Genomic DNA, 25,784 nt, shown 5'->3' with positions numbered 1-25,784 from the left:
TGAAAGAATGAGTTTTTCTGTATATCAAACATTTTGTACAGTAAAACAATGCTATACCTGATGAATAATTTAAGTACTGGGGGGAAAAAAAGCCACCAACACTTCTACAGTGTAACTTAACTATATGCATGAAGCTTTTTACCCTTATGAAAATAATGCACAGGATGGCTTTTGTTTTCATCCCTGTTCATTATAAGAGAGGTTCTTTCTGTAAAGTACAAAGTGTTGTGGAGCTCTGTGAACTTCTCAGTCACTTTCCAGCCTTGCCCTACATGACCCTTAAGGTGTTGGTGATAGATTCAAGTGCAGTGGTGTTTTGTGGTTTGGTGGGGTTTTTTGGTTTTGTCTAAAGCAATGGGTAAATATATCTAAAGGGGAAAAGAGTGTAAATGGTAGTACTGCTTCCTTGTGCATACCAGACAGGGTTTGGGAGAGAGAGGAGGAAAAGACTGCAGTCTTTCATAGGATGTGAAATGTTAATTTTTGGATTGACTTGAGTGCATATGAACTTCTAGATAAAGCAGCAGCTGCTCTATGGTGTTTCATTTGCCTTTCTCTTGTGCATGAACACATTTAAATTTTTTTGCTAAGACAGAAGCTCTTCCAACTTGCCTCTTTAGGCTATGTTGGACCCACCATCCAGTGCTCACAATGTTCTCAAGGCTTTTGCGCCAGAAGTACAAGTGTACCTGGACTAGATCTAGCCGGGGACATTATCTCTCTCAGCTTGGACTTGTGATTACTCCAAGTCACTGGTGCCTATTTGTTGAAGAGTTGAGGAGCTCAGGTTCACCAGCATGGTTGTTTTGCAGGTGTGCTGCAGGTATCTGTGGAGTGGTTTGGTTTTTTTTTTTCCCCTCTTGCAGCAGGAGCATTGACTGGGAAGAGTCTTTAAACTCAATGTAGCCTCTTGTGTTCCTGTGTCCAGCACTGCTGAATATGGATGGCTTTCCTTGTCCAAAGAAGAGATTGGCAGCTGTTTTGCTCAACTGAAAGCCAAGATTCTCTTGTCTACTGAATCATTCAAATGTGTATCTTCTTTCTTCTCCTCATTTCAGTCAAATGTTGGGTTTTGTTTCTCACCTCCACATAATAAAATCAAAGCTATTACCAGCAGAAGAACATGTAAGGAGAGGTTTTCTTCTGTCTGCCACCCTACCACTTCATGCTTGGGTGTGAAAAGAGCTGGGATCATGTTTCTTTTTGAAAGCCCCTTCATGGGGTTCTGGCCACAGAGAGTGAGGAAGAGCAGGGTGCAGAAAGGCAAGGTGAGGGGCACACCCTGGATGTGGCTTGGTCATGCTGATGAAACTTACGGTGTTTTCTGTTGGTTTATTGGGAAGGGAGGTCTGTCTGTGTTACTAGCTGCACCCAGCAGCTGGGTAATGAGCCCCACTGGTGCCCCTGTGCTAGATCCAAGGATGCCCTAAACAATCACTCTACTGTGAAATGGGTAAGGAAACCTCTGGGAAAACATACTTGTGGATTATTTATCTTATCCTCCCATGACCACCTATGTCCTAGTGTGAGTCTTGCCCTCTGCAGCAGAGGAACAAGTGCTATGAAGGAGGTTACAACTGGTTAAGAAGGAATAGGTTAATATTCTCATAAGAGTTTCTTTGGAGGCCTTCTTTTGCTGAACGTACTTTTCTAAATTTCTGTGAATTAAGGGTGGGAGGAGATTTGTTTAGCTTTGATACTCCTTGGTACTCATCACATAAGCCTTCATTTTTGTTTGGGAGGATTGAAGAGCTTTTCTGGTGTATGTAGTGGTTACTGCAATGGAATTGCCTCCAGTGCAGACGCAGAGCTATTTAAAAATACCTTCAGCCAGCAGGTCCTTGCTGCATTTCAAGGATTCCTTTGGCAGTGAAGATGATTTTAGAATAGTGGCTGGGTTTTCTTGTTATAAAATTACTGAGGATACAGTCCATGAGAATAAGGATAGGAAATTCCTAAACATGGCATTGCAGGTTGGATACTTCTCTTTCTAAGTTTCTTTGAGTTGAGGTAAGGAGGAAGTTCTTCACCGAGCGAGTCATTCGTCATTGGAACGGGTTGCCCAGGGAGGTGGTTGAGTCATCGACCCTGGAGGCGTTCAAGGGGAGATTGGACGTGGCACTTGGTGCCATGGTCTAGGCATGGGGTCTGTGTTGATAGGTTGGACTCGATGATCCTCGAGGTCCTTTCCAACCTAAGCGATACTGTGATACTGTGAATGTGGATGCTTGTGTTGTTTTCTTAGTCTTTGCTAGTCTCTGTGCTGATTGAGGTTCTGTTCAGGATTCTTTCAAACCATAAAGTGTTTAGGATGCTCTAATGTGAAAACAGTAGTAGTAGAGATCCAAGCTGGAAGCAGATACTCTGCTGCTCAATAACTCAGAGAAGGTTTTGGTATAAGCACTGGTTTGGTTTAGAGCATTTCAGTCATGACTAGGTTTTTATTTTCCACAGACCCAACTGCATGGTCTGAATGTATTCTCTACACAGGAATATTTTACCTGTTTAGCACTAATGACATTTGCAATATTTACTTTGTTCCTGTTAGTTTGCATTTAGCTTTGACTACTCCTTTACGTCATTGAATGCTTGGATGGTTTCATCTAGAGACAAAGTCATCAGAGCATTTAAAGTGACTGAAAACTTTTCAAGCATCTTCTTAGTGATGCTGCTCCTTTTCATTTTCCAAGAGCAACAGAACCCTCCATTGCAGGTTGATACACCTGACACGTTGGAGGGGAATTTGTAGAAAGAAAACGGTTTTCAAAGATATTTTACACGTCAGCTGTAAGCAAACATTGCCATCAAAGTCTCAGGCATTTCAAGCTGAGGTGTTAAAGATCTCTGTGAAGTTCTGTGCTGCTCCTGGAAGATGCTGCTGATTTTTCTTACGTTAGCTTTTTGAGTTCTCCGGTCCTGTTAGAGAATGTCTACTGGGACAGGAGTGTAGTTGAAGCTGAAGGCCAGTCCATACACTTCCTAGATGACAGAATACACACAGATGGGAGTTTTCCATCCCTTTTTTTTCCATTCCATGAGCAGGACAGTTTGCTGAGCAGCCACATGTTTTAATGACAGCAAACGAAATTTGCACATTGTACAGTGGTATTTTGCTACATTAATTACTCTGTCAAATGTAATATGTAATTACCACATCAAATCACCTTCATATGTTACATGGAGGAATAACTTGCTAAATTATTTTAGAAAAACAAACAAACAAAATCCCAGAAGCCCAAGGGCAACATCACCACAAACCTGTCTCCTTCCCTTCTAAAATAAAACACTTCTGTATGTGAAGGCAGGAGTTTTGCTACCCTCAGCCAGCATCTGCTTTGGGTTGTGGCAAAACCTCCTCTGTCCCTCCAGAGTGATGTTTTTTCTGGGGCTGGTCGCTGGTACCCCATGCCCCTCACTGCTGGACTGTCATTCTCTGTCTTGGAAAACTAAAAGTAGAAGAGTTTTATCAGGGAGAGGAGACCCTCTTGTCCAACTTGTAATCCTGTTGAGGAATTAATGTTTTGACTCTTTGATTAAATGTGTTTGGTGTCTTTTGTCCAGTGGTGATGAAAGAAGGATCAGAAGATGTGGCACATGGAGGTGATGCCTCTTCAAGAGGCATCAAGATTTGTCTTTTACCACTATCTTTTTCTCTTATGCCTTTAACACATGCATACACTTCAGTCTTTTTTTCTCCAGCATCTCTCTGTGAGCTGATGATTGTAAAGGCAGGGCTTGATGAACTTAAAGGTCTTTTCCAAGCAAAATGATTCTGTGATTTCACTAGACCAGTAATCACCAGTTTCCTTCTTTATAGCTTGCTTGATAAAGCAAAGCTTCCTGCTCTTCTGTCTAGTTGCCATCTTGCGGTTGTACTTCATTGGCTTCACCAGGCTGTGATCTTGTCAGTTGGTGCCTGGAAGGAGAAGTGGAGAGTTGTAAGTGATTGACCCAAACCACAGGCAGTGCAGTGAAACCGTTACTTGTTTTATTTTGCCCGGTGATACACACCCAACCTGAAGATAGCCTTTAGAGTCCAATTCATACACATGATTGTATGTACACATGATTATCTTTTTTGCTCAGTTCAGGCCATGCTGGAAGGAGCATTTCTTCCCTGTGATCAACTATAGTACACACAGGATGGTTGGCTTTTTGTTATCCAATAGCTAATGAAATGGCATTTCTGATAAAACTGCAATAAATATGTGAAATTAGTTGTTTCATGTGCAGAGAGCATGTGCCTCAGAGGTGCCCACAGGGACCAGTAGCTGAGTGATGTTAGTCCTTGACTTTTATTGCTGTAGCAGAAAAAGGTGGTGGGAGAAAAGCAGGAAAAAGCTGCTTTGAAGTGCAGTTGAGTAGAGACAGGTGGAGGGGCTGAACTAATGCTTTCCCCATCCGTGTGTCTTCTTCAATCCTGATTAATTATGGGCTTGACATTGCTTTTACCAACCCATACAACTTTACCAATTTTAGACATGTAAGTCAGTTCCAGTCTGTTCCCATACATTTTATAAAGATTAGTTAGCTGCTTCCTTTGCAGTTAAGTGCTGCTGATCCTCCCTGCTTTGCATTCTTTTGAGACCTAAGGAGGGTCTTGAAGATGGATTGGTGAGCTGAGGTGGCCACTGAGAGCCCCTGCCCAGGTAGCTGCATTGTGGTGATCCAGCTGTCTTGTGTGGAAACCTTGCTGTAACCCCAGGATCAGAGAGGTTTGTGATCTAAATTCATCCCAAGAGCTGCTCATCATCCTGACATAAGGTGAGTCTTTTCTCTGTGCTCTTACAGGGAATGGCGCATTTGTGCCTCACATACCTCTGAGTCATCTTCAGAGGCAGAGAGTCATGGCAGGGAAAGGAGAGGACATCCTTGATAGTGCTCCTGGCCACCCTGGCTGGCCTCACCACAGCTTCTTTTTGCCACAGGGTGAACCCATCAAGGTCTTGCAGTGCTGCTGCTATCCACCTGCTGCAGTTCTGGGAGGGCTCCTGCCTCTTTTTTCTGAGGTTGTGGGTCAGGGTTGGTGTGTTGTTTTTTTTGGTTGTTGGTGGTGGGTTTTTGGTGGTTGGGTGTTGGTTTTTTTGGTTGTTTTGTTTCTTTAATGATTAATTTTTAGATGGTTGCTGCTTCCTCTTGCCCAAGACTTCTTAGCCAGTGCTCAAGGAGAACTTGCCTTAAACGGGAAGTGTAACTGAATCCATTGCAAATTAGCAGTTAAACTGACAGAAGGATGTTGGAGTTTTTAGTTGTTGCACTTTAAAGTTGGCCAAGTCATGCTGTGGATATAAAAGGATTGTTCTTCACACTCCGGCATGCTGGGCGAGGAGGCTACTGCAGCGCGTCCACACGACGTGGCTGAACGTGGTGTAATCTGCGTTGAAATAAACTTGGTGACTCTCCTTCTCCTCTGTCTGCATTAATATTGGGGGTTCATGAGAATAGAGTACAAAATGCTTCAAGTTTTCATTTTCCCAGCAGCTGGCACATAGAGATGCTGTTGTTGAGGAGAAGACCACTCACCAATCCATCCCCAGCCATGTGGAAAACGTTAGCGGTGCCGTAGCTTGGATACAGTACCTCTATTTTTCCAAAGGGATGAACGCTGTTAAGTGCATCTTGCTGTGGGAGCTGAGCCTCTGTTAATGATTCTGGGATTTTTTTTTTTCTTTTATCTTTTCTTTCCTGCTGGGTGCTGACTGAGGTATTTCTGGGGTAGGTGCCAGGGTTGTTATCTTGCTAATGATTCATGTGCCCTTCACATGTTGCGCCGCAAAATGACATGTAACGGCGTGTGCCCAGCATTGATGTTACACTAGGTCGGCTCTCCAGACGTGCTTTCGCTTTCATCTTGGGAGCTGGCCACTCTAATAGATTCTGTGGGGCTGCAGCTATGTGAACATTAATGTCTGGAATACCCGCGGTCATGACTGAAGTGCCTGGTGCTCTGTTGCATCGTGGTTTCTACAGGTAGCGTGTGCTGTTGGGGGATCTGCAGGGAGATCTGAGGGAACCTGGTGCTGGTTGTGAGGGGTGTGACAGAGCACTGGAAGTGGCTGCCCAGAGAGGTTGTGATGTCTCCCTCTCTGGAGAGAGGGGTTGGACTTGATGATCTCCAGAAGTCCCTACCATTGTATGGCTCTCTGATCTGCTGCTCTCTGGCACTGTGCTGTAGCCACTTTGCTATTGCCTTCAGTGAAAAGGAGTGATGAACCTTAACAATGTGAGCAATGGAGGCATCCGATTCCATGTTATTGAAACTACTCTTAAACACAGTTTAGTTATCAGTGTAAGCAGTGATGAGCATGCTGATGGACAGCCAGGAGAACAAAAGCAAGCAGAGGAGGTAGAGCCTATGCAAAAGGGCTGGGGGTCAGCCCTGAGCCTGCTCACGTCTGTGCTGTGGGATCCTCCAGCTGTACATTGCCAATATGTTCCTAATACAGTTGTGGCTTTTCCAGTGCAGATATGGCATGCGAGGGGAGACCGCTGATTGAATTCCTGTAGACCACTAGAGAGCTATTAACTGGTAATGGCTTTCAAACTGTCCTGGGGTGGTAGTGGAGCGCGTGTCTCCTTCACCTTTGTGTATCACACTTTCGGGTTTATTACGTTTTTCTAAATGACTCAGGAGCGTGCACTAGGCTTTGGGTGGCCCACTTGAAGTGCTCTTAGAAGGGTTTGCTTTTCAGAAAGAGCTAAGTGTTGTCCTTAGAAATTCAGGCCCTTTTACAGGGCAGCAATGTATCTTCAGTTTGTATAGTTAACACAGGACATAACCCCGGTAAGTCCGTTGGCATCTCTGTGGATTGGAGCTCTGTAGTGCTGCAGCGGCTTTAGAAAAATCACAGCACTGTAAATCCAGGAGAGATATGAAGCTGAAGTACACTCTGTAGTCTGTGCTGGATCAGCACCCAAAGCAAGGAATTAATGTACCTGGAAAACACTGTTCAACTTTCCTTATTCTTTTCTCCACACCCCCACACCTCCCCCCTTTTTTATGTCCAGAGTATCAGAGATAGAGTCCTTACAAACTTTTAAAGTACACATTGAGGAATCAGTTCTAACAAGATAAACTAGAAAGAAGAGATAACTGATTTTTTTCAGCTTGTGATTTCCTTGGCATCAGTGTCTGTTCTAGAAAATGTCATTTCCCCCAAGAGAAGGGAAAGAAAAGAAAATACCTTCCAAGCCACCCTTTGCCTGCAGAATTTATGCCCTGACTGATCCGGACAGTAAAACCCATGAAGATGTATATGTTGTTTGAGAAGTACTATTAAAAATTAATCCAATTTTCTGTTCTTCTGGTGTAAATAAATGACAAAAAAACCCCAGCTTGAAACCAAAATGGCCACTTTCTGAGTTTTTATGCAGAATAAAAGGCTGTTTATCCTTTCTACTTTATTTTAAGCCAGGGTTTTACTATTCAAGAAACAAATTCTAATCAGCCACCGTATCAGACAAATGGGAGCTTTAGTGAGCAGTTCGTATGTTGGAAGGGAGCACTAAGATTCTCATTATAGTGCATGTCTGAATAATTAGTAGGACCACTCTGCACTTTTTTTTTTGGCAATAAGAAGAAACTTGCTTTTCACTGCAGAGACAGGCTGACAGGAGCATCTAGCAGTTTGGTCATTAGTGTGTGCCTGCCATCAATGTCATGTTACGGTGTCAAATTAGTTAGTGCCCCCTCTGGAGCCAAGCTGGACCTGCAAATTATCCTTCTATGTCCCAGGAAACCTTGTTTGCTAAAGCTCAGATCAAATGGGAACAAATGATTAACATGGCTCATAAATTAACTAGTTTACAGGCTTTTAACTTTTTACAAGTAGAAAATAAAGACAGAAGTTTCAGGACCATGTTGTGCTTCGTTCAGAGCTGTGATGTGTTGGGGCTGGCTTTGTCGTTTGGTGGTTTTGGTGTGTTTCTCTCCCCCCCTCCCCCCTTTGCTTATTTGTTGTAGATAGGTTTGCTTTTCTCTTACGGGGCGGGGGGGGTGGGGAACCCTGGTATACAGTAGAGGAAATAATGTTTTGAAAATCTAGTGTCCTAAAGGAAGCAAATGTAAATCCACTGAAAACAATATAATTAAGTTTGTTATCTCATTGCCCGATAAGTCGCTGACAATAGTCTTTCTTCTTGTAGTGGCAGTTGTTCGTTAATGAGTTCACCAATTAAGTTTGAAAGATTACAGCCTTTGCCAAGAGGATTTATCTGTTAAAAGCATTATATTTTGTGTGATACATTCTTACCATATTGTAAGCCTCTTTGTTAAAGAGGTATAAGACTACCTCTTAAACACATTAAATCCTATTACGGGCCCAAAAATAATTTTACAATCTGTTTACACATTAGCATCTACAAAACTGTAACAAATCTGTCCAGAGATGTCTGTTTTGAGAATAGGATGCTAACAGATAGTGCACTCTCTTGAAGCTAGATTGCCCTTGTGAAACGAGTGCTTTTTTGCTACAGAATAATTGTTTTATAATGATTTATGACTATGCAAATAATATTCTTTTTATATCTCCCCCTCTTTAAATCTCTTCTCAGCTGAGTTTCTCAACCAATGCAGAAATAGTACAGAATTTTTAGTGCTCTTTTACAGCTTTTTGAATCTATAATAAAGTGAAAAAGAGTAAGTTTTTGTGCTTTCTGTATGTTAAAGTCTCATTCACCCACATGCAAGCTCCTGCTACCTTTCTTTTGTACCTTCCAGGGGGTGAGTAAGCCTTGATATCAGAGATCAAATCAGCATTTTGGAAAGGGCCTAGCATGCAAGAACACGCAAAAAACATATCTGTTCGTAAGAAAACGTCTGAAAATGCCAGAGGTTATGCTCAGTTTATCTGTCAGCAAATTTGACTTACAGTAGGTGGTAGTCAATTTAGTAAATACTTTACTAATATTGTAACTGTAGAGAGCCATGAGTGCAGCCTCAGCATCCTGACCTGCGCACGTTTTAATGACTGTGCGAGGGAAATGCGCTGCGGTGCACATTAGCGATAACGTTTGAAATGCAAGTAGTTTCTGCAAGGAGCTTTGCTTGTACACAGTCATACTGAAACAAGGGAGAGAAAATTGCACTCTGTAGTTAATCCTGGGAAAGAAAACTTGTTTTGTTGTTCAGTGTATATCCGCAGCATTTGGGCACAGCCTGTTCAGGTAGTACTCGTGTAAATCTGTTAAATTTGTCAGGGGTAGCACTGCGACGTTTGCGTCTCAGAAGTTTTAGTGCCTCTTTGCTGTGTCCTCCACTCTACCATCCAGCCTGCTCACTGCAGGCACTTACATGTAGCTGAACAAAGGAGCAAGAGGGATTTTACACAGCGGAGTTGCCTTAACGTTTGTTAATCTGAATTCCCTGTTCCCACACAAAGCCTACTCCATCCAGCCTTTCTGATTCCCAGCAGATGCCCCAGCCTCCAGGAGCAGCAGCAGAGCAGTACAGGCAGGGGGGCAACACCTTGTTGGTTTCTTTCAAGCCTGATGTTTCCCTGCTACTTTGCCTTTCCCTGTGAAGTCAGGGCCCTAGGCAATGCATTCCCTCTGGACAGTTTCCCAACCTCTTTTTAGGAAATAGTGAGTATATTTGCTAATATGATTAACCAAAGGCATTCCCTGCATCCCCAGTTCAATCCTGCCTTAATGATCCTCATCACTTAAGTATAAAGTGCCTGCCATGAGCTGATAGCCCATAGCTGAACAGTTAATAAATGAGATGCATCCCCAAAGCACTGCACCAGATGCCCAGCAGCTCTAAATCAGTAAGGCCTCCTCAGGTCTGGTAGTGGGAGCTCTGGTCCACATCACCTTGGAAAACGTCAACCTCTGAGCTTCTAGAAGCAGAGTTAAAGTTGAGACATTGTATTTAATCAGCCACCTTATTGAGGTTTGAATATTACAGCATTGGAAATAAGACCACCCACTACCTCACACATGCTGTGTGTGCTGCTGCCCTGCACATGGCATTTAGAGAAATAATGAAATTATACCTGTGGGATAGTGCTACTTGGTGCCTGTTTAACAAGACAGAATTACACACCTAGTTGTGTGTGTAGGGAAGTGTAAATTGAATATACTATGAATTGCTTAATTGTTGAGAGAAATGTAGGAGATCTTAGTGCAGCTTTGGCCGTTGTCAGAATCAGCCTCACAGTATTTCTCAAAAAGTGAAGTGCTTGCTTTTTCTCCTCTTAGTGCAGTTGGTACCTTGTAAGAATCATTGCTGGATGTTTCTGATTACTGCAGGCTGATCTGGCACACAGTGGGGTTAGTCTCATCACATCAGTGGTTATTGAACTATGTCCCAAGCAGCCTTTTTCGTTCTGCAATTTCTGAGGATGCTGCTGCAGTCCCAAATCAGGCTTTCCCTCTAGTTCCAAACCCTCTTAACTTCTTCTGTCTTTGCTCCCTTCCTTACCTTCACCCAACCACATAATTGCTTTATATTGCTTTAACACACCAATCTGTGAAACTGCTCCATTTTCTCGGTTATTGGGCTATTTTCCTTGTTCTTTTGCGATAGAAATCCTTAGAGATTGTGCCTTCTGCACAATAGCAGATTTATGTTTAAGGAGACTGGCAGTCCTTGGAGAATGGGAAATCTTGTGTCTTTATCCTCAGATGATGATACTTGAAGAGAGGATTTCTAGTACCAGTAGGCTCAGATGTAGGCATGTAAAAATGATGCCAAAAGCCTATTTGATCTAAATACATGTATTCACAAGTGGGGAGGGGGAAAATGCTGATTCTGATACTGAGCACTGCAGTCTGCTTTGTGTTCTAAGTGTAGCAAGCTGGCTTAAATCATCAAATATTTTTGAACTCTGCATGGAGGCGGCTGTTGTCTTACAGAGTGAAGGGAAAGCTGACATGTACTGGCATGCTCAGAGCAGACTTTATAGCACTGAATAAGGATCACATCGTATTTAAATCACAACAGGACAAACCACCCAACCTTGCCTACCCTTGGGAGCGGGGAACACCCCTGGCACTTCCTTTTGGGGTGGGAAAGCTCCCTTCCAGATACGTCCCAGGTACTGATAAGGAACTTGGAAGCTTTAGTTAAGCTGGTTTAATCAGGTTTGTTTTCATTTTAATGGTACATGTTGATGTGTTTGCAGTGACACCCTCTACTATTTTTTTTTCTTTCCTTGCTGTTTAAAAAGAAAACCCAAGAAAACAATGTCCTGTTTGCAGTGAACAGGACCTTCAGGGTACAGCACAGAAAATGAGTTTGGATTTCTCTTTGGAGAAAAACAGAGAAATTTTGTGCTGTGTGATCTTTGGTGCTGACTGATCAGGTTCTGTTTTTATTAAGGCAAAACACATACATTGTACTGGAATAAATGTTGTATTTATAAACACTTCCCTGCCTTTTGTTCACCTTACAAATAAAAACCTGTTCATGCTGCAATAAAAACACATACAGCTAATTCTTAGGCAGAGAGTTTGTGCATTTTGCTCTTAATTCACAAAGAAAGTTTGGTGTAACAGAAACCTGCAGTTCCTTTCACGGCAGCTGCATGAATCTACATAGAGAACACAAACTGGCACGGGGAATAAACTCCTTAAAGCCTGAAAAGGTCTCTGCTTAAGGTCCCTGTGCAGGAATATCTAGTTCAGAGATGTTACAGTGTAAGCACTGTGTGTTTTCCTCTGCTGTCCCTTTTGGTTTTCTTGGACCAATTCAAATTCTACTTTTGAGAAGTTAAAGGTGCAGCATAATTTCTGTGAGGGCAATGATGCTCTTTCCAGGGATGAGGTTGCAGGCAGACATTCCTGCTAGTTATGTAGTGGATAATTAATCCACTTGTTTGAAAGTAGTATTTCTCTGTGAGCATCCACAGGAAGGGTTGAGGGAAGTTCAGTAATGTTTCAGGTTTTTATGGTGTCCATACTGGTGTGGGCTTGGGAGCCCTGTGCAGAAGGCTCTGTTTCTGCTGGTGTTGACACAGCCCGTGCAGGTCAGGATCAGGACTGGCCGTGACCCAGCTGCTATTTCAAGAACACGGTGGGAGAAGGGGATGTTCTAGACTGAATCCTCTTCTCCCCCTTGCTCTCCAGCTGTGTTTTGATAGGGTGGCAGCAAGGCTGCAGGTGGCCATAAAGGGGGTACTTTGTGCCACAGGAAGCGGCGTGGTGTCCCCAGACAGCGGGTGGGATGTGAGGTAGCTGATCATCCCCTGCCCACCTACCCGTGCTGGCAGTTAAGTATTTTCCAAAGAGCTGGTGGCAAACCTTCATCCTCTGGCAAGCTTGCATGCAGCCTTCACCACTAGCTTTGGTCTGACCACAGGCATGAAGAAAATGGAGGTCAGGGACGAGCCAACAGCTAGAGAAACTCTGGGTAATCCTTCTGTAACCTATGGGCATACTGGCCATGATTTGTGAGTTTGTCTGCATTCAAACATCCTGAGTGGGTCTGTACCTACATGAAGGCAGGGATGTGCTTCCCAAGCCAAAGAGGTAGTGACCTTTGATGGGCTCAAGTGAAGGAGTACAGAAGTTACAAAGAAGCAAACCCTCTGCTAAACTGAAGGTCTCAACTGACTAATCCTTCAGTGGGTATGCAGGACTTGAGCAGTCAGCAGCAAGGGAGTCCATACCAAAAAATTTCAGGCTAACTTACTTGGGGTTAACTGGTATGACAGAATGATGAATGCTGAGGTTTTGTGATGCAGCAATTGCACAAATGTTGAAATGCGAATTGTGTGGGCTCAGCTGCCTCGGGCTGGACGTGCTGTCCCTCCAACGTGGCTGCCCCAGCAGCTGCTGACCGAGGGATGGAGCTTGGCAAAAGCAGCCTGGCTGCTGGGCAGGAGCTGATGTATGTGCTCAAGGCTGTGTTGCTCCCTGGTGAAAATTGTTTCTAGCTTTCTTTTCTCTTCTCAACACACTAACATTCTCTGCCCCCATGTGCAGTGTGAGTGTGGAGAAGCAGGGTCGTATAGTCCTGTGTGTTTTGATCCGAGCACCTTGACTTTGCAGGTGAATACCTGGGACCATGCATTGATGCTGGCACTGAGAGCTCAACCTTCCTCATCTCAGCAGCAGGAACAGTGTTTTGAGCAGAGGTTAGAGGCCATCCCTGTAAAAGGCAAGTGCAATTTAATGTCAGCTATATGGGATAGCATTCAGGCACTTTCCTGTAGGCTGTTGACTATTCCTAGCTTTGAAAATCAAGTCATGTGTAACTTGCCCAAGGAGATGAAGGAGTGGAAGCAGAAGTCAGGCCTCTTGATGTCCCTGCATACTTCAACCGCAAGATCCCACTTCCCATCAATTTCACACATGAGTTTGTGCACACAAGATTGTAGGCACAAACTTAGATGTTGTTTTGAGGCACCTTTGGTCCTTTCTTCTGTTGTTTCCTACATTTGGAGCCTTAGGGGAGGTATGATGAGATCTGATTAGCAGTAAGTCTTTTAATTATAACTCCTGAATTAGAGCATTGGTGCAGAAGCCTCACTTTCTGATTTGGATTAAAAAGCCCTTCATCTCAACAAAGCACAGCCAGGGCAGATGATAGCAGAGTGCACTGAAGTACTTTAGATCAAAGCCATGCATTTCATGTGTGATGCCAAAGTGGCTAATGAATTACTTTAGCCTAAGATTTATTACCCACAGCTTACTTATGTTCTTACAACTTACTACCCAAAGCTACAAATTCATTTGTAACTCACCTGCTCTGTTAGTTGTTTGTGAAGAGGCTGCCTACATTAGGTGTCTGACCTTACATTTAGTTTAATTCTGAACTTTGTAGAAGTTACTTCTCAGGGGTGGAACTGGACTTAGGGGCTTCAAACCAGATTGCTTATAGATCCCTGACTGTGCCCACTGCTGCTGTCCCCATGTGTATGTGAGGAAAAGATCAAGAACAGTGTCTCGCTCTCAGCTCTCCTCTTCCCCCTTGCACCCTGCCTTCCTTCAGCTGTTCTCCCACTCAATTCTCTGTGTCAAGGGCCTCTCCCCAAAACACTTCTGTTTCATTTTTGCTTGTTGGAAGGTCTCTGTATGTCCCTGAGATAATGCTGAGGAGCATTGTGCAGAGCTTGCTGAATAGCTTCTGAGCATCTCTGTGCTTTCGACAAGAGGGTTTTGAGGGCTGCAGACCCATGACACACCTGTGGGTGTGGTAGGGTGGTTTCTTGCTTTTTGTTGCTCCTGTGTCATGGCTATACAGTGCACGAACAAATCCAGCCTCTAAAAATGCTTTGGCAGCAGATTTAAGGGCAGGAGATGTTAAGACAGTCTACATGGTTTGTCATGAGGCCATGAAAGATAGAGCCATCTGAGAACAGAGTTATCAGCATTTTGTCATATGTCCAAAATGCTTTATACCAGGACTTGCTAGCCAGTGTTATGACTTTGTACATAGCAGGTTCCCACAGTTGTCTTCAGTGGCAAATAGCCTAAAAATAGGGTAAAACAAAGCACTTAGGTCTACTGAGGTGGAAGTAGGTGAAATGGCCTGGCTGTACAGAGATAGAGGAGGAGCTATTTTTGCCTTCAGGACTTTTTGGGCAGAAAATAACTTGGTTCTACCAAAGCTAGGACATCTGGTGCATAAAAGTGTGTAGTGTGTTGTAATGAATTGGAAATGGCATTACTGCAATATATATAATAGCATGGAGATAGTGCAGTATGGCATGAGGAACTTGTGTAGAATATGTAAAATGTCATGGTTTTCACATACATTGTGGAAAAGAGAAAATAACTTCAAGTGTAAAGGATATGGAAATTCAGGGAATAAACATCAGTGCATTCAAGGATTTTTTTTTTCCCTGCAACAAGCTACATCTATCCTTCACAGAAAAAAATATAAATCTATAAACATTGATGGCTGCAGTTACATGAGGAAGTCTGGGTGTGCAAGAAAACCTGCTTTTCAATAGACCTCCATTTCCTTAAATTTAAACAATCGAACATTAAAAGATGTAAAACCTGATTCATTTCTCATTTGTGTCAGTTTCATCCAGGACACCTCCTAAGATTTGAAAAAAGCTGTGCTGTTTGACACCTGAGTAAGCGAAAACCAGGCTCATTTTCCTGTTTGAGATCAGCAACGTTTCAACAGCGTCTGTCTTAACAGGCAAAATGAACTAGAGCTCTTGAAACACTTGCTTCCCGCTGGGCAATAAGTTACCAGGGTGTGCAACATATAAACATCTTGAGAAACTTCTCTTCCCAGGTTTAACTGGAGATGAGTTGGAAGTATCATGGAAATGGAACATTTCTGGAAAAGCTAGGGGCCTCCCTCCCTCTCTCCCTCAAAAAGCTCTCATAAAATCACAAAATGAGGGTGCAGCTCTGACATACATCCAGGTACTAAATGACTCTAACAAAGAGCATTATCTCCTCTTTCAGAAGCAGCCTTTGTGCTCTTACCTAAGTCATTGCATAGGAGACAGGGAAACCTAGAAATCCAAGACCACCTTCCTGGAATATCACATATTCCAGTATTTTTGTTAGCACATATGTTCACAAACTATGTCCACATGGTATAACACCCCAGAGACATATAGCATAACACGATGCCATTTACTTCTTAAGGCAAGCCGCTGTTGTATGGCCTAAAAGCTTTGTAAGAATGTAGCAGCAATATCAAGAAAAACCCAATATAAGTGGTCCATTAATGAATAGGTCCTTGAGTGTCAGGAAGCAGACGCTGTTGGAAACTTGGGTAATATTCCTGTTGGGTTTTATTAATTAAATATAGCTATTAATATGACCTTGGATTTCAACACAATGACCTCTTTTGTGAGTATGATTAGCAGATGTTTACCATAATTCTTCACTCTGTGAAAAATGCTTGTTGCACCCAATAAAAACAACCATATTTACTTTGCTAAATCAAATATTTGGAACTTGGGTCTTACTTTATATATCATGGCTCCAGTGTCTTAGGCTTTCCAAGTTTCAGGTTGAGAGCCCTTGGAGTAACATATGTGGTAGATCTCCTGAGTACAATGACCTATTGTATTAGCGAGAGCTTTCCTGCCCCCGGCCCAGTTTGTCATTGTGTCTTCTACAGTGAAACCAGTGTGCTCCACCAGCCTCTGGCTTCGATTTTTACACAAGTGTGGGGAGAATGTTTCTGAATCCACAAAGTTTTCTGTATTTTATCCGTTACTTGCGGGCAACTTCCTTTCCAGAAGGACTGCAGCAATGGAAGCAGGAAACACAATTCCAGTTCTTAAAATAAAGCTGGAAGTTATTTGCCTTTTCAATAGCATCTCGCCTAATTTTAGACTTGGAAAAAAGAAGTGTGTTTCCCCCAAATTTTCCTTTTTCTCTACCAAAACTAGAATCTAGAGGTGGTAAGTCCCATCATCAACCTAGATCACCCCCCAAGATGGCACCTGCAGCAGGTATTTTGTGTGTCTATGAGCACTGTTTTCCAGCTGCCGAGGTCAGGTTTAGCAGCGGGTCTGCTGCCTGCTTGTCTGCAGTGCTGAAAGGAAATAGCGAGGGAACAAAACTATGCTTTTCTTGGGAAACCACTCCCTTTGGAATGGAGAGATATGGCTTGCCACTTTTATTTTGTTTCCCCCTCCAAAGCAAGCAACAACACTGCAAGGATCGGGGCCAACACAAAAAGAATATTATTTAAAAGGCGTCATCTATCTAGCCCCATGTATTTCAGGAAAAGGAGTCTCCTGCTTCATATTTTAAGGAGTGCAATAAAAATAGCAGTTGGTTTAAGAAGGGGGCTGACGGACCGGAGAAAGTGACAGCAGCAGCACAGGGAAATAGTGCTCCATTTATCTGAGCAAGCTAGCACGTTGATAACGCTGCTCTCCGCAGTAGGTGCTATCAAATGGGAGACAATTTGTATCCCTGGTGTGGCAGTTTACTTACGTGGTAACAGGTCTCCCCCCATGTTAGTGCAGATCATCATTAACTAGCTGCGGCTGTTTGTTTGCCGATACCTGCTAGATGATGTTCTTGCGTCGTGTCCTATCATTTATATATCCTGCCCAGTTTAGGGACCTACTGCTTCTGAAAAGATGCTCACTCTAGAATCTCTTCTCTTGCTTCATTCTATATTGAGGTGGGGGGGGAAGGAATAGGAATTACTGGTTGTGGTTTCCCTCTTGCTTTAATGTAAGCAAAATGATGGTTGTGTAGCATACATTGAACAGGCTGTGGTGAGTAGCACCAGTATGTATATGCAAAAGAAAGAGACGGAAGTAATAAGGAAAAGGATCGGCTGCTCTTCTCCATCCTCAGATCTGTTGTTGGCAGGGGTGTGTAAGGATCCAGATAAGGATTAACTGCCCTAGGTGGGATATCCTGCTTTCTGAAGATCTTTAATCAGTTGGACTGGCATCTAATAAGCACAGTTCTCACTTGATTATCTTTCTCAGTGTGTTTTGGTTTCCTTTTCTTTTGTTCAATAATATTTGTAACTACTATCTGTTTATTAAAATGTGAGATGTTTTCCAGCTCACCACCTGGAGGCTCCTTTTTTATGTACGCCCATTTTGAAGTTATAGTTCATGATTTTTCTAGCCTGAATGGTTTTCTTTCAGTAGCATATGTCAGCCCTTTACTGAAAATATGGGGTCAGATTGTCACTTAGCAAGTCTTTGGAAGCCAATTGCAAAATCTCCATTGAGGCCAACACATTCTTTGATCTGTAGTTGACAGCATGCCCCATTATATCTATCCTAAATAGTTGCAGGTTAGGTCACTCAGGAGGGAAGGCTATAATTTTGTATGAAAGCACAGTTTAGTGAAACTATGATATCAGCACAACTATTATAAAACATGAAGTGCTTTGTCTTCTCCCTTATAAAATGTGTAATTTCTACCCATTATCAGCATTATTACAAGAGTCCTTGCAGTAAACTTGTCTTCTGATAGGCAGAAACTTGTCTTCACTAGGAAGGAATACAGTGAAGTGTAACTTCTCTTTTAAAGGAGAATAAATAACACAGCTGAAGTTTACTAGAACACAATAAAGCCGTTTCCAGGAAAGCTGCTGCAGAGGCAGGTAGAACACGCTGAAGATTTATACTTGGGGTGAACATGTGCAAGTACCATAATGATGCTGTAGAGAACATTGGAGTAAAATATTTGATCAACAGATATGTCTAAAGAAGATTCATGGTTTGATTTCCTCGGTAGCTTTCAGATTACGGTGAGACAGTTAAATGAAGATTCTTCTAAACCTATGCATGAATAAATCACGGTGGCTGGAAGGAGGTCAGATCTAGCACAGTTACATCTTTCCTAGAAAGGAACAAGCCTTGACTGCCTACCAACTGGCCTGCTTGTTAAATTTGTGGATTCAGGGATGAGCACCAGGAGAAGGAAGTAATGTTTTACACTGAGGGTGGTGAAACATTGGCTCGTGTTGCTCAGAGAGGTGGTAGGTACCCCCTTCCTGGAAACATTCCACACTGGGTTGCATAAAGCTCTGAGCAACTTGATCTGGTTGTAGATTTGGACTAGGTGACCTTCAAAAGTCTTTTCCAAGCCAAACCAGTCTATAATTCTATGATTAAATGAAAAGTTGAGAAACGAAAGATTGGTTCCAACAAAATCATACAAGTCTCTGTGCAGCTGCTACCATGAGAAGGGTTTGAAAAGCAAAGCATGGCTTATCCTGGCTAGGTGTGCAATTGTTTTGAACTAATTCAATCAAGACTCGGGAGATTATAGTGAAATAAAGCAAAAAAAAAAAAGGGGGGGGGGGGGCAGGAGGGCAAGGGGGAAGATCAATAAAAAGGGTGGAGTAGCTGCTGTGATTAAGAAAAAAGATTACTGTTGATTTATTGGTTCAGTCTTTGGCTTGTCATCTCAATCAAGGGGAGTTTTTTGTTAATGTTATTAATATTTATACTTTAGGACCATGTGCCAATTAGGGAAGATTGTAATTATGTCTCCAGGCCTGAAAATATTAGGCCCCATGTAGCACAAAACCTTCTCATTGCATGTTACTGGTTTGAAAATCTGGTGGAGAGTGCGCAAAAGTCCTGTTCTCTTTTCAGTGCAAGATGCAGTTCTTTGTGGTTGGCCTTCCTGGGATCATCAGAAAAAGATGGTTACATATGACTCTTGTAAGCTTTTGAGGGATGTCACCTTAGCCAAGACCATCATCTCCTGCATCCAGCAAGAAGTATATCTTAAGCTTATCTTGAATCTCTCCTTTTCTCTGCAGAGACCTCAGGTTTGGAGCACTTCTGTCTTCAGGCATGGTGCTTGTGTCCGTTTGTTGGGTCTAGGACTTGTCCAAGTTAGCAGAGCATCTTGGTGTAGGGTCTTATCTGCAATGAACAGCAAGAATTGTAAGAAGTTAAGGTCTTCCCTTCAGTTCAAGCCAAGAATGGGATAGCGAAGACTCTTTTTTTCTGTGTAGAGGGAAACATGAGAACTCATTGTTGTGAAGTGGCAGAAGTGAGTCACCCAGGGTTTAGTCAAAGAAGAAACACATCAGTGCAAACCAGAATAAAACACGTGCTTTCTTCATTACTCATTATACCACAGTGAGAATCAAAATCACTCAAAAATTGTTGTAACAGCTATATGTTGCTTAGATAAAATAGTCTGGAAAGGATAGATTTTGTGGGAATCACTTCTGATTTATGCAATGCAATATGTGAAGCCAACTTGCTGTGATATTTTTTTTTTCTTCCCCCCCTCCCAGTTATGTGCAATTATGTTAGATTTAATCAAGGAACTTTGAATTACTTGCACCGTTCCGTAGCGCTTTCACGATGCCTCTGGGTGTCACTGAGTGAGTTGTAGCCATTGAAGTGTCCTGCTCTTGTAAACAACACAGTGGGAAAATTAATTTAAGACTCTCCTGTATATCTTGATGCTCAATCTTTAGGGCTGTGCTGTGTTCTGGGTTGTTTTGCTGTATTTTAAGCAAAAATAATTATTTTTTTTTTTTAAGTTGGCTCGTACTATGTGCTTGACACTTACCGTGTCAAACCCGGTCCTTCAACTTCTTTTCCTGTTTCCATACGGGTAGCCAATGTGGTTGACATTTGGTCTTGAAATCAGTGTGGTCTAACACATCACAGTGCACAATGCCCCACTTCAGAACACATGCAGTGCCGCTCTGCCTGCCAGCCCATGGGACAGAGCCACACCACCCTTATGGTCCACAAGTGACGGAGCCACCAAAGCTTGGCGGGTTGGGTTGATGGGGACAAGTCAATGCACACTTCAGCTCTCAGTGCTTGAGAACAGCTGAAGCTTTGAGGATGGGTGTGAGCCCACGTGAATGGTTTGGTAGCTGCATCATCCATGAACCCTACCTTGCTGGCCTCTGCAAAGTGTTTTTCCATCCATGGAGCTACAGCAAGTGTATTGCTTCCAGTTTTTCTAGGTTCAGCCGCTCATGAACTCTACTTTAATATTATTAGAGGGATTTATGAGTTTCTCCTGTTTAAGAAGGTTTAATTGGTTCCTGTAATATTTCACACTTTTAAGTACAGGGAAAGTACAAAATGGCTTCTGAGGCAAATGGAGCCATCTCAAAAGGAGAAGCCCTTCTCCATACCACAAGAAACCTTTTTAAAGGAAACAAACAAAGAAATAACACAGAAATTTGTTTTTTAACATAACAACTACCTTGCATCAGTTGGAGCCATGTGTGAATTGTCTTTATGTGAACCCCTGGGTAGGCCAACAAATGGAGTCCTGTGTGAATTGTCTTGGTGTGAACCCCTGGGTAGGCCAACAAATGTGACATGAGAAGATCTTGGCCAGTTCTCTGTGCAAAAGACAAAACTCTGTTGCCTGTGTAGGTTTGTACTGGGGCCATGCTGGCAACTCCTCTACTGCTGTGTTGATGCAATGGCCAAAGCTCCCTTAGCAGGCTGAGCATCAAGGGCTTAACCCCCAAGCAGTCAAATCATAGAAATTTTGTATTATTTTTCAGAAAGACTCTAAATTCATCATCAATTCAACAAATCTGGACTTCAGATTTAGTTAATCTTGCAATGGTGGTGAAAGAAATGTGCTCTTTTTGGTAAAATCTGTCTTAGAAAAGACAGTAATTGATATTTAGCTGCACAAAATAAATAGCTATATAAAATAGAGCTTTCCTTCTTCCCCTACGGGAAAACTTTTGGGTTTTTTGCTGTTGTTAATCTTTGCCTGCTGTCTTGCAGCTGCTGGCAAAGTGGCTTTGCATTCACAGAGTTTGGTGGACAAATAAAGGAGTAAATAAAAGGGTTTGCTGACGCAGGCATCGCCAGGTACAATGCAGCACGTGAGTTGCAAACCGGTCAAATCGGCAAACAAAGCGATGTGCCTTCTCCAGTGTCCCGGGCAAAGTTAGGAGGGGTGGAAAGCAGCAGTGATTTATTTCTTTCTTGAGTGTGAATGTTTTTAAAACATTGCCGGCTGCTAGTGTCAACAGAGAAGTAGAGAGGAAGAAAAGCAGCAATAAATGCGTGGCTGGAAAGGTGCATCAGAACACAGTAATTAAATAAGCTTGAGTTTTTGTTGCCTTTGATGCCAGCACGAGTACGTGAAAAGTAATGCACCGCAGAGGACAGGTTTGTGGTTGAAATACACTTGATAGATTTTGACAAATTAAACAGTTGTAAAGATGTTTGGAAGTTTTCCAGATCTTTACTGTTATTTATGTCACTGAACTTAAAAAAAAAAAAGGAAAAAAAAAAAAGAAAAAGAAAAAATCAGTGGTTAATTTGCAGTTCTTATAATTTTTATGATACTTATGTTGTTGTAAATTTAGCAGCGTGCGGCATCAGCTCAGCGGGATACATTTTATGTTGTCAGCTACCTTTTGACATCATAATAGATTTCAGTTGCCAAAGCTTCAGGGAGAGAGAGAGAGAATGAAATGTAAGAGCGCACTGCGTGAGCGCTTGGATCAAACCCAGGTAGGAGAGGAACCTGTCTGAAGGGTGGCTGCTGAAGTCAGGCTTGGTCTTTGGGGGACAATGGGGATGCTCCAGAGTCTTTATGCCTGTGGCAATAAATGTGTTTTAAGGGGCAAGGACAGATAAGATCCTGATAGGATTGGGCCCTGCAGTATCATTGATGAGCCTTTGAAGTTTGGGCATCTGCTTATGGCTGATAATGTCAGTGGTAGTGAGCTCCTCGGGTCTTGTCCCACCATACAGACCTTCTCCTGACCCTGCATCCCAACAACACCCAGCGTGGGCTGTGGCTGAAGTTTGGCAGACTGAGATCTGATCTTCCAGCAGTTGTCAAGCTCATTTCTGTCCTGGTCTGCAATGTCTCTAGGGGTGCTCTCAACTCCCAAATTATTTCTGTTAGTGACTTTCTCCATATGCAGTGGTCTGTAGTATGCTTCCTGGGTAAATACAAGATCGAGAGATGCCAGGTAAATCTCTGCTGTGCTGCAATCAGATGCAGGAGCAGCTTTTGACCTGTGGGACAAAAAGAGAAGGTCCAAACAGGAGTTTTACAGGGTGCCTCTGATACCTGAATTCACACATTTTGCTTTTGTTAGTTTTTTTTTTTTTTTAATAGAGACTTTTTGCAATATTTTTCTTTTCATAGAGACTCTATTCTCTCTATTAATAGAGACTTTTCTTCTATTGTCTGGAAGAAGGAGAGATATCTTAAGTTTAGGTGGCTTAAAGAAGAGACACAGTTGTTTCCCTCTTGGGAGGCTTTTTTAGCGGGTTAAAATTGGTGTTTTTAATCTGAGGAGTGAGACCTGCCTCGGGAATGTGTGACACATGAAATGGACTTTTTATAAAGCGTAGCTGTGCCCTTCCCATCTTCTGCTTCTTTCAACATTTGCCCTTTGCCTCCTAAGCCTGAAAATGGAAGAATTTATTAACAGTTGTTTCCTCGGTGTTTGTAGCATTAGCCACGTTTCTCAAGGGCATTTCACGTGCTCTTTCCACTCTAATGGGATTGTCCATTGAGTTCAGCTCCAGCACGTTGGGGATCCATTCACACAGATAGCTGATTAAGCTGAACCTTCCTCATCTGTAGGTAATCCCAAAATATGCAAATTCTTAACATGAGATTGGTTTTCTAACATTTTTGGGTTTATAATTAAGCACTTTGTAGTTGTCCTCCCCCTCTACCCTCTACCTCCCTCCTTATCAGAGTCTTTAGCTATGCTGACTTCAGCTCTCCTATTCCCTTTTTCTTTCTTGATCATCTTTCGTTTTCCTTGGAGGTAGTTTTACATCCAACTCTTTCTCTAGGTACTGCTTCAAAGGTGCACGACTTGGAGTAGATTTGGGGCACAAACAAGATTTGTGAGAAGACCGTCATGGTACTGCTTGGGTTTTGCTGTGTCTTGCTCACCAGCGGCCAACTGCAGTGGGCACAGATGTAGCACTAGAGAAAAGACACTGATTTACACATTTTTACCATCTCCATCTTTTGGCAAAGGAGTGGTTGGAGATGGGACAACTGAGGGGGCTTTGCAAATTGACAGCAAGTCATAGAATAAGATGATTCAGCAGTGCTGAGCACCAAGGAGCTGGGCAGAAGCATGGCGTTGGCTCAGGCAGCCACAGCCCCGTGCAGACACCTGCACCACATTCCTTTGTTGCTCTTCAGGTGGAAGAAGAAGCTGCTCCTGTGTGTTGGAAGTACAAGATCAAATTTCCATCTTGCTTCGCAGCAGCAGACTAGTATGTTAGTCTGTGTTCGCTGGCTAGACTTATTCTGGCTAATGTTTGCCAGATTCTTCTATTACATATTAAAATCAGCTCTTATGAGTGGGTTTTAATTCTGTGCGCGTTTCAAAAAACTAGGCCAGCCCTAACAAGCACATTTTTGTTTTTGTTTTTGCGTTTTGTCATTTTACATATTGAAAAATGGAATGCAGAGAAAAAAAAAGAGGCAAAAAAAAGGCTTGCTAACATCAAAACGAAATAAAGCTTTGCGTTATTCTGCCTAAGTGTTAAAATCTGACTGATAGTTTGTATATACAGACTTGGTTTTTTTATGGTGCTTCCTTTCCCCCCCCCCCAAAGATCACAGATGCTACGATAAAAATTAATGCCTCTTTAGAAAATGCTTTTCTTCGCTGAACTTGGCCTAAGGAGGGTCACACAGTGCTGCTGTTCCTAATAAACGTGGCCAGATTTAGGTGCAAATAATAGCAGGCATGAATTTGATGGGGGCAGGAACTTCTACAAGAAAATGCAGGGCATTTCTCCCTTCCTTAAATCCAGCTAGTTCAATATCATAAAGTTTTTATTTTAACCATTAGGAGAGTAGCCTTGTTTGAAGAATTCAGCTCTAAAAAATGTCTTTGTAAATTGAGATTTTAGGACTGCCTCTTTGGAGGACGTTCTGTATGATAAATGACCCTTATAAGACAGGAGGGGGAAAAAAAAAAAGGTAATTTTGCATGTCTGCTTCCTAGGATGTGTGATAATAATAAATGAACATTTTATATATCATTACATATATATCATGGCAGAACAAAAATCAGAAGATATATTATTCATTATTCCTGTTACTTTATATTTAAAAGGCAAAGGTTTTTGCTTCTTTGCCAAAACAATGGCTACAGAATATATTTGTAATAATCCCTGCAAATATGAAGGGTGGAGAGATCTTCCAGGTCGTTAGCACCGGAGAAAGTAGAGATGCCTTTAATTGTATTCATTTGAACATTAATACATTAATGCTGAGATTTAAGTACTGTTACTATTAAAAATTAAACTGGAGGGGCAGTGTGCAGATCATATGCTTTAGTGTAAGTTGTCAGGTGCTGTGTTTGCATATTTAGCCTGCCATTCCAGCGCTGAAATGGACGTTTGAGATGAGATTTGGCTTTCAGAGGGCCGAGGGTTTGGTGCTTATTTTTGTTGTTGTTTATTTATTTATTTTTACACCACCCCCTGGGTTTATTTCTGGCAGCAGCATTTCTTTTCACAGCTGCATTTATACCACCTGAGCAAAAGCTGCACTGATGAAAATCAGAGGATAAGAAAGAACTTGTTTGCTGTCCTGAAGTCCTCTTGTTCTTCTCCCCGTCCTCCCCCCGCTGTGTCCGCAGCTATTTTGCAATATGCAACCCCCTCCGAGCACTGCCTGCGGAACTGGAGTAGCTCTGGCATGTAGATTTCCCAGTGGGAGAACTTGTGTGGATGGTAATTTTAATGAGACCTGATTTAAGCAGTAGAATAGATCCATAAAACTAATACAAGCAGACTTTCAAGAGCTCTACTATTTGTCAGGGCAGTGAATTTTAGAGGCGCATCCATTGGCTTGGTAAAGAATATTATAATCTCGAAAACTTAACCTGTATTAATTCAGATTGTTTCTATGCAAAGTACTTTTGAGAACTTCTCAAATTCAGGGCAGGCCAAATATAGACTTATTTATTTTTGAGGCTCAGCTTTCGTCCAAAAATCGTTCTGGAACCACAGGACCTGAAAGCTGTGCTCTATAGGAATGAATGCAGAGTCTGTACGAGTGCACACAGCTGTGCCTCTAAGCTGTGACAAACCTTTAGCTTTGCTTTTTTCCCTTCTTTTAAGGCCACCACTTGGTCCGTGCATTTTTCAGCCTCTCTTGTGTTGTCACACCTAGTTATATATGGCAGTAACACAGTTTTCTTTTGTCCTGTGGATACAGGCGTTACACCCATCCCAGAATTTGAATCCCACTTCAAGTAATAGACTTGGTCTGTAGCTTTTATTTTTCATCCTGGTGCTCAGGAGCATCTCTTGCTGTTGTTGGAAATTGTGTAGTTCTGCTTGGCCTTATTCAACTGTTTTCTTTTCCTTGCTCTCCTCCCCAGACCCTTCCCCCCATCCTGTTGTTTGCTTTTTTTTTTCCCA

At 42.5% G+C, this 25,784-nt stretch overlaps 1 protein-coding gene across 8 annotated transcripts in view; it reads left to right on the top strand.

Moving 5' to 3' along the window:
• The window catches only part of FOXP1 (forkhead box P1), a 405,896-nt gene that overhangs the window by 132,128 nt on the left and 247,984 nt on the right, over nucleotides 1-25,784 (top strand). For 6 of the 8 annotated variants that reach the window (XM_068154360.1, XM_068154362.1, XM_068154352.1 and 3 more), the window contains one exon: nucleotides 12,994-13,102. The exons of the other annotated variants lie outside the window; for them this stretch is intronic. The gene's annotated coding sequence lies outside the window, so the exon portion shown is untranslated. The remainder of the gene's footprint in view (nucleotides 1-12,993; nucleotides 13,103-25,784) is intronic. 8 annotated transcript variants of the gene reach the window in all.

Source organism: Melanerpes formicivorus, unplaced genomic scaffold, assembly GCF_026170545.1.
Source record: "Melanerpes formicivorus ecotype bairdi unplaced genomic scaffold, bMelFor1.0.p_v2 SCAF_28, whole genome shotgun sequence".
Taxonomy (NCBI): domain Eukaryota; kingdom Metazoa; phylum Chordata; class Aves; order Piciformes; family Picidae; genus Melanerpes; species Melanerpes formicivorus.
This window is presented reverse-complemented; position numbering and strand designations above follow the sequence as displayed.